The following is a 9,943-nucleotide window of genomic DNA, read 5'->3' as shown; positions in this document are numbered from 1 at the left end:
TTGTGATAATATCTCTTAAACTTTGATCAAGTGCTTCAAAACAAAATTTGTGGGCCATTGGTGCTTCATCCTAAATTATTAGACTTGTCTGGTTCAATAATTCTGCTAATTGGGTCCTTTGATGGATATTGCATGTTGAGTCTTCAAAAATTGGTACAGGAATTTTAAATCTGGAATGTGCAGTTCTGCCTCCTGGTAATAATAGAGAGGCTAATCCGCTAGAAGCAACAATAATAACAATTTGATTCTCTGCTCTCAATGAACTTGTTAATGTTCTCCATATGAATGTTTTTCCTGTGCCTCCAAATCCGTATAGGAAAAACATTCCACCTTCATTGTTGTTGACAGCTTGGATAATTCTGTCATAAATTGTTTTTTGTTCATCTGTATTGATAGGTAAGCTAATGTTATATTGAAATGAAGATTAATTTTGTTGTTGATGGAAAGAATTAAATGAGGGTAGATTGCCGCTTATGAATAGAATATTAACAGCATCAATACAATTTATAATTTGCAATGAGCATTTCTTTGTAAGATGTTAACTGTTATGAATAGAATTTTTAATATATGAATCGGTAGATTGCCTGTCATGGATGCAAAAAGATGCTCAAATTCTGATCTCGTTGCATCATGGTTGTAATCAAGTTCTGATAATACCAAGTTGTTTTGTAGGTAGGATGTGAGATTGATATCTTGAGGATATGGCATTGTAGGATAGTCTTTCAGTGATCTTTGGTTTATGTGCAATAGTTGTTCAATTTCAATCAATGCCAAATTTCTAAGAGTATCATCATTGATATGTACTTCTAAGAAATAAAAAGCAAGTTGTTAGTGAATAAGAAATAAAAATCTAGCTGTTAGTGAATGATTCTGACCATTGCTATGGAACATAAAAATAGTCACGACCTACTCGAGTTCATTGTTGATTTGCTATATTGATATGCAATGTCATCAGCTAGCCAATACCAACATTGGTTCCAAACTTCTTTAGGTTTGGTCATGGCACCTGCTAATAAAATTAATACAAATAATTTCCTTAGATAATTAGTTGTGCCCCAGTCCTTAGCCTCTTTGATTGCCTCAACATATTCTCTGTCATCTTGTAGAAAGCCCATTGCAAAACATGCTTCTCTATATGTTGGATATTGGATATTTGCAACAATCCTAATATCCTCAAATGAAGTAGGTCCTTTGCAGCTTCCAAACATCATTCTTAAATAAAATAATTCTCCTGTGGTTGGTGGTACCCATATGAATCTTCCAATGGTATTTCCTTTTTTCTGGGTTGCCATGATCTGTTTCTTTTATTATATACAAACTTTGACACAAATTGTGAATAAGTAAGATTCTTGGCCTCAGCAAAACCTTTATTAGTGTTCATCCAAGCTAGGAATTTTGAATCTGAAATAGTTGGTTTCGATAGTACATCATCTATATCATCATGATCTTCATAAAGAACGTTGTGTTGATCTGGAAGATGAAAATACAATCTCTCAACAGCAGACTTTCTATCGTGGATTGGAAAAACAAATATTCTCCAAGCAGCTTCACAGGGAGAAATGTATCTGTGATACAGGTTGGTTAGTAAAAATAATAGTCAGAAAATAAATTATGCAGGTTAAGATGAAATTACCTGCAATCTAGATATTCTTTAAGTTCATCATTTTGAATGTTAACATTTTGAGCTGTCTAATTGCTATCAGAAACCATAACAACAGTCACTCTGTCATAACCTTTGTTTATGTATTTAAATAAATATTTGATTGAAGTACTTTGATTACACCATTCAATATTTATATGTGCCTGATATTTTTTTAGTAATTTTGGATTGTAAGGTACTACATATCTGTTATCAATGATAGCTCTATTCTTTGAAATTGAATGACCATTGTTTCTTCTACGATAGACTGGATAACCGTTTGAATCCAAAAGAGTCCAAGGCTAAAATTGTTTAGGATAAAAACGACTGTATTTGCCTTCTTTGATACATGGAGAGTTGGGTTGTAAAATTCCGCATGGGCCATGTATCATATGGTTTTCCACCAATCTGTAGAGTTCTGGGTCATCTTCATGGGAAGATATTTCTGCTGATATTATCTCGTCAATGTCAGTTGAAGATGGATATTTATTGTCTGGATGTAGAAATAGCAATAAATGCACGTGAGGGAGTCCTCGCTTTTGAAACTCTATAGTATGCATATCTGTGATTGATAAAAGATAATGTTATGATGGTAAGTATAATTCTGTATTTCATATCTATAAAAGTGTTGGTTAAATTGTAATATTTTAGCCATTAATATCAGCATTATAGAATAAAGAAAAATGGCCAAATAAGCAACTTATATTTGTATTTAAGTATAAAAATGATAGTCAACTTACATGCAACCACTTTTCCCAGTAATTGACCCTTTGTTAAGTTTGACAGCATGTGTTCATATTTTAATCTGAAAATTCGTGATACAATGTCTGGTCTGTCTGTTGGTTTGAGATTCAAAGCTGAAAGTAATCTACGAATTTAAGGCCAATTTGGATTACAGGTTAGAGTAATAAAAAGATTTGGAAAACCAACATGACTGCATATTGTCATACCATCAAAGTAAAGTTGATCCATATAATGTGGGCTCCCAACAAACGTTGAATGTAAGATTACTCTTTTTCCCTTGTTTAAGCCTTTAGCTGTTCCAGTGTCCAATGAACTTTGTAAGCTAGAATACTTATCAACTCTAAGCTTCTTTTGGTTGTTTCTGATGTAGCTAAGTCTTTCAGATTCGACCATGGTATAACCTTCAACAATGAATTGTTGAAATAATTTTCGAGAATGGAATAAAGTCTGTGCTTCATTTGACCTGGACTGAAGTCTATAAGCAAACCACTCTCTCATTGTCAGATGGTTTCACTTTCTTTTTTTGCTGGATGAAGTAGAACGGTGAAATATGTCAGCTCTATATCCGTCTTCTCCATAAGGAAAGAGTAGAGGGTGCTGTAGTGGTAGATAACTAGCATGAAGTTCATGGATTCTTTGTAATTCTCCATTTTGAGTTTCAAAAATAATATCTCTTTTTGATTCTGGATGAAAATCGCCAACAATAAGTGCAGCAATTTCTGGAACATTAGGCATATTATATACACGACCATCTTTTCCTCGAGCAGCTATCAGTTGCAATTTGATATTATTGGCTTGATCACCTGCCAATCTATCCCTGGTCATTCTAAAACTTTTAGCGTGAGAATTGTGTTGATTGAGCATGTGACTTAAACCTGAAACAATATGGCTCTTAATTCCAGAATATTGGCTGAAAAAACAATATTTAAAAATATTCATAACTGCACAAACTATTGTAAGTGAATGAATAATTTTCTGACTGATAGAAATAAAAGAACTTCTACCTCATGGCATTAATTCTATTTTGCACTTCATTTTCTGGTTCAAAGATATATAGTTGTGCAAATTTGGGTTTTTTTCCAGGCATTGGTAATAGACTGCCTATTCGGTGGCATGGTTGGCCCTGTATTCTGATTGTAGGAGGTCCTCTTGAATTATTAATTGTTTTGTCTAGCTTAATTCCAGCAGAAGTAAAGACAAACATCATGTTGTATGCTCGTAAGTTATGTTGATAATTTTTACTATCAATTGTATCATCATGAAATAGAAGTCGTTGGAGATATTAAGGTAAATTTTGTAATAATGGCAATTCAACTTTGCCATCTCCACAACATAAGCTGAACCTTGGATTCTGACAATTTTTATCTTTTGATATTCTTTCATCATACCACATTTATGCATTACAATATCTACATTGGATGAGTTGATCACCAAGATCAGAATATCCTGAAATTGTTTAATATCATAGTACAATATGATGATAAGAATTTTGAATATTAATTTAAGAGCATGTGCAGTAACATTTGAAACTGTAAATCAGAATTATAGTCATTACCTTCAGTGTTGATTACAGGCTGATTAGTTGGAGATTGACAGTCCTCATAGGCAGTCATAAAATTAGAGCCTGAACCTGCAAAAATTAGAAATAGATATAATAGCAATATTTGAACCATAGCAAAAAAGAGCATGAAACATTCTTTTTTCAGTACCTTGTGTGGATTCAAAATTTTCACTTTCTGATGAATCAGACGCAATCACTAAAAAATAGAGAGGAAACAAAAGAAAATGTGATTAAGGCAGCTAAGTAAATTGATTTCTTGCATAACATGCTATATCAGATGTCTCACTATCATATTCTGAAGTGGAGTTAACTGTTGCTTGCGAAGATGACTGAGGATGAGCATGTCCCTTCTACTGCATGATACGTTTTCTGTTGATCCTGGCTTTTGCAGAATCAGATCTCTTTGCATGTTGATAGTTTTGCATGTTGAAAATGACTAAAGGCAGAATTCAGTGAATTATAAACTAAATAATAGATTTATGTTCAAACGAAGAACCAAATGCTTGTTTTAAATCTGCAGAAGCTACAATAAAATTAGAAGATGAAAGAAATCAGACATGAGGCATTTCGTTGGTTCTGGATCATAGGCTGACTATTAGTGGTGGAATTTGCTAGATTAGATATGTTTGCATGTTGGTAATTCTGCATATTGAAAAAGGGTAATGATAGAATTGACTGAGTTCTAAGATAAAGAGATGAGACCAAGGGTAGATGAGATAGCAAAAATATGATCTAACATTAACAACTAGTAAAATTGGTAATATAGAAATCATGACACTTGGTTTCGGGAAAAATTGTGTTTTGGGACTGTTGCTAAGCTTGTAATGAAAGATATTGTCTATTTAGCAGTCTGGTGTCAATCTAGACACACAAACCAAGGCCATAATTCAAAATAGGTAAGATAGAAATGATCATAGTCATTGGCGCAAATATTGACTTCTGTAACTGCTACTAACCTTACAATGGAAGATATTGTATATATAGTGACGAACTTTCATTCAGTAACACAAATTTGTTTAATTTGTACGGTCAAATCTATTAGCTCATGTGTTCAACTTGAAATATGAAATTTCTATTTTACATCTTTTATTTGGCATTATGTAACAAAACATGCAAAAAAACTTGACTCAACGTTTGTATTGGAGATGCGCATTGGTTGTTTATATATTGCTTGTCTGGCACACTACAAATTTTTTTTTCATTTCTCTTGTCCATAGATTAGAGTTGTTTTACATAGTTCTAGTTTGTTGTAGTTAAAATCAAGATTATACTTGCGTAAGTCATCAAGATTATAGTTGAAATATAGAACACATGATTTTATCAAAGCAGTGATAACTAGAAAAATGGAGTGATAGCATTCATGTCAAACACATTCTAAATGAGGAAATATGATGTGAGGATAGAAAGTTTTATTAATTTAAAAAGCACATGAATTGAGAAGGAAAACTAAAACTAAAAATTTAACACAATCCTGCGGATTCTATTTTTTTCTTAATCTGGTTTTTTTGTTGTTATTTTTATGCAATTCAGATGGGAATGAAATTCATCAAACAGTTCACCAAGAAACAAATTAAGAACGTGAGAGTATCGAGTATCAATATGATCGCCAATGTAGCTTTAAATTTTTCTTCTTCGTTGTTTTTAATATTTGATGTAATTTGAACATCAATTTATCTCCATTATTGTTTTTTAAATTTAGACTAACTCCTCCATTAATTTGTTAGAAGCATATAGACCATCAAATGTCTGGTAAAAAACAGTTCAATTGTATCGAGGACAACTAAGCAATGAATAGTGAAAAAATAAATTGTTTTTAGTGGCATATTTAATATAAGAAAACTTGCAATACAACGGCAGGAACACATAATATGGGCAAATCTCAATTTAGGACGCCTAAAAGATCCACAAAAAAACATGCTAATAGACAATTGGCTAGTTTTGATTGCTCAAAACTGAGTGAATTGTAACCTGTTTGAAACTAAGTCATAATTAGCTTCAGAGCTGACATAATATAAAAGGGAGAAATGTACAGCAACAAGGGACAAAATAGCATCAATCCAAAAAACCCGGTTTTCAAATGGCCAAAACATCAGCATGGCGGAAAGAAACGCCAGGGGAATTGTCAGATGTAGCCATAACGAAAACTAATAATTGTCTGCTTAATATGACAATATTTTAATAGCACCATGAAAACACAACAATAACAATCTGGAATCAACTTCATCAGATGGCATCCGCTTTTTGGGCGTTAAAGGGAATCCTACAAATGGATCATGGTCGGCTGTCACAGGCAGAGATTGCTGCATAAAAGATAAACTGGTAAATAAAAAATAATGCAACATATCAATACTTATGACAACAACATTAACTTACACATTCAGCATGGGTAGCATTATTGCAATCAACGTTTGAAGGATCTATTTTGGAACATGCATGTATCATATATAAGTTGATGATAGTCAAACTCATGCATCATATCATTATGGCAACAACAACTAAAATAGATATTAGAAAAGAACACCTCACTATCAGCCAGCATCTTGAGAATAACATTGATCAAATCTAGTTCATTTGAGTATCTAAGAACAACGACATTCTTGAATTTTGATTGAATCCTGACCTTAAAAGCAAGCACATGACCCAACAGTCTGTCAAGTGCTTGAGGGGAAGCATTCAAATCAAGATCACCATCCTGCCAGAAAGAGGACAAATCCACCAGCGACCAGTTACAATTGAAAGAACAAAATATAATACATAAAATAAGAAGTAGTATATGATAAGACATGAACATACTTCAATCTTGACCCTATTCACATCATCAACTGTTTGACCAATCAATTCAGCACATTCACGATCCCAGAGCAAAAACTTGCTACTCTTATTGTTTTGGGTAACCATTACTTCAACTCTATACCTACCAATGCACATGCTAGTCAAATACAAAATCCTGAATAAAACATGCTAATGGACTAAAAGTCCAATTACCTCAGAACAGGTTGATCATTATCCTTGCCACATCCGCATGTGAATGGTCCTGTTTGGATGTCAGTTTTCTTATGACATTGAAGGCAAGCTGGATAACACCATGAATGGTTATCCATGACTATTTTGCTAATAATGCCCACCGTAACACAAACAACATCCTTAAAGAAAACCATAACAATCAAATTGGCAACAATAAAATGCCAGTATTAGAGATATTAGCCATAATATATGAATGTGAACAAATCTTGCCAAATTTGACTTCCAATTGCAATGAATACACAATAAACAAAGATAACAGGTCCACCTCAGAAATGCCATTGATCTCAGAAATAGATTTGACTTCAGCTTTCGAAAGAAACGAATCCTTTGATGATAGCTGGCTTCCCCCTGAAACTTGTGAACTTGCTTGATCGCCAGGTAGTAAAACTGGACTCACCTCAAAGCCTAAATCTAAAAGCCTAAGACAATCAAATAAATAGGAAAAAGCAACAGAAAACACTCAAGACAATTGATACATGAATTCAACAGCCATAGAGCAAAGATGATAAGCAAAATACCTCTCTTTAAATTCCTGAATTTCCAATAGAGGATCATTAATCAATAGTTTTGACGCCTTGAAGGAATTGCTCACTGAAGCTGGATAACTTCCTGTAAATGCCAAAAACAGCAACGCCAAAACTTATCTGATGAGTACCCAAATCAGTAAACAAAATATCACACTTACCCTGCGCATCTTTTATTCTGGCATGTGTCAATATAATAACCATCGGCCCATCATTCCCACGCTCATTCAAATAGGATAGGAACTACATACAGTAATTCTCCCAAAGTGTGCAAGATAAAATTTCACCACTACAGCAAAGCAACAACATTACATCCATCACTTAATAAGGATCAAATAGAGATAAGCATCATGCAACGTGACAAATAAAATCCTCGACAATATAAACCCTTAATAACCAAATATATATATGAGATAGCAAAAATTGCTATTAACTATAACCTCAAATCCTTCATTCTAAAAACAACCCTGGTATTTTTTGATGAAACATGCCGAAAGACCACCTGATCAACGACCCCAATAATATCTTAAACCACCAGAAATGAAAACAGGTCATTGAAAGAAAACCAAAAAAGTTATGATCAAAATGAAAGCACAAATTGTGACTGGACTCACCAACCAACAGGCCAGCCACGAAATTGCCAGCAACGACATTTGCAAATTCAACAAATCTAAATTCCTTAAAAGGCAGTTCATGCAAATCAACTTCTCTAACAATCGTCACTCCAATAAAAAAATAACTTGTACTCATGTTCGCACACTCTAAATTGGCCATCATTCTTGACAACTTTGAAATTATGCATAACATAAGTGGAATTCTCTTTCAAATTAGCTTTCCAAGACTTGAGGTGGTCCGATTTACATACAACATGAATTTGATCACCCTGAAATATGCAAACTATATAATCAATCAATGATATGAACAACAATCCAACAATCAAATAGAGAGCACAAAATATACCTCAGAATCAAGAAAAACCATTTCCGCTTGCTCAGACTTGTTGGGAGTCCCAACGAACCAAAGATCCGTGATTCTGATAGCAAGCTTAAGTGTCTCTTTTGACCCATCAATAGACTTAATCTTGTCAGGAATCCTTGCCATAAAATTGCATAGACCTGCCAATTCTAAATGAAAAATGTAATAAATCCAAAACCATGCAAATGCAATGTAAACCTCAACAAACAAACGAAAGCTCACGAAAACAAAACCAAGAAACTTATGTTTACAAAAAATAGAATACCAACACAGACTTAAATGACACATGCAATAGCATTTCAATCAATGCCAAAATACCATAAAAACTATGATACTATTCGTTGAACTACTAAGGCAATACATGCAACAACCTTAACCAAAAAGAAAATAGCCAAATCAGCAAATAGCAGAGAAGCAGAAGCAAAAAATTATATCTCCGAACAAATAATATTCCAACCATCAACAAACAAATGGAAGGGGCCGAAAACAAACACAACAAAGTTTTGTTTAAAAAAATAGAATACCAACCCATGCTTAAACCACACATGCAATAAGGTTTCCATCAATGCCAACATACCACAAAAAGTATTAGACTATCAGTTAATCTAGTCAGCCAATACATGCAACGACCTCAACTCAAAAACAAAATAGGCAAGTCAGCAAACAGCAGAAAAGCAAAGCCAAAATACTATATCTCTAAAACAATAATATGGTTAATAAAAAACTATGTAAATGCAATCCAACCATCGAAATCAGTGAAAAGAGACAAAAAACAAAATAACCAACTCAGGAAACAGCAAAAAAACAGAACCAAAGAATTATAGCTCTAAAGGAATAATGTGATCAATCCAAAACCATGCAAATGCAATCCAACGAACAACAGATAAATGGAAGCCAACGAAAAGAAAAGCAAGAATTTGTTAATAATAAAAAACAGAACAGAACACGTGCTAGAGGAACATAAACATGCAGAGACCAAAATCACCAAACAACAAAAAAACTGACAAAAACACACATGCACAACAGACGAACAATAATATGGTTAATCAAAAACCATGTAAATACAATCCAACCATTGAAGCCAGTGAAAAGAGACAAAAAACAAAATAGCTAACTCAGCAAAAAGCGAAAAAACAGAACCAAAGAATTATAGCTCTAAAGGAATAATATGATCAATCCAAAACCATGTAAATGCAATCCAACGAACAACAGACAAATGGAAGCCAACGAAAAGAAAAGCAAGAATTTTTTAATAATAAAAAACAGAACATAACGCGTGCTAGAAGAACATAAACATGCAGAGACCAAAATCACCAAACAAAAAAAAAAAACTGACAAAAACACACATGCACAACAGACGAACAAAACTTGAACCTTCAACCACAGAAGAACGGAAATCACGAACTGGAAACCACAGCCTCATGCCAAAATGCTAAACAACAGAACAGGTATATTGAAGACGGAAGCCAACTGAAA

Source organism: Glycine soja, chromosome 18 (assembly GCF_004193775.1).
Source record: "Glycine soja cultivar W05 chromosome 18, ASM419377v2, whole genome shotgun sequence".
NCBI classification, from domain to species: domain Eukaryota; kingdom Viridiplantae; phylum Streptophyta; class Magnoliopsida; order Fabales; family Fabaceae; genus Glycine; species Glycine soja.
This window is presented reverse-complemented; position numbering follows the sequence as displayed.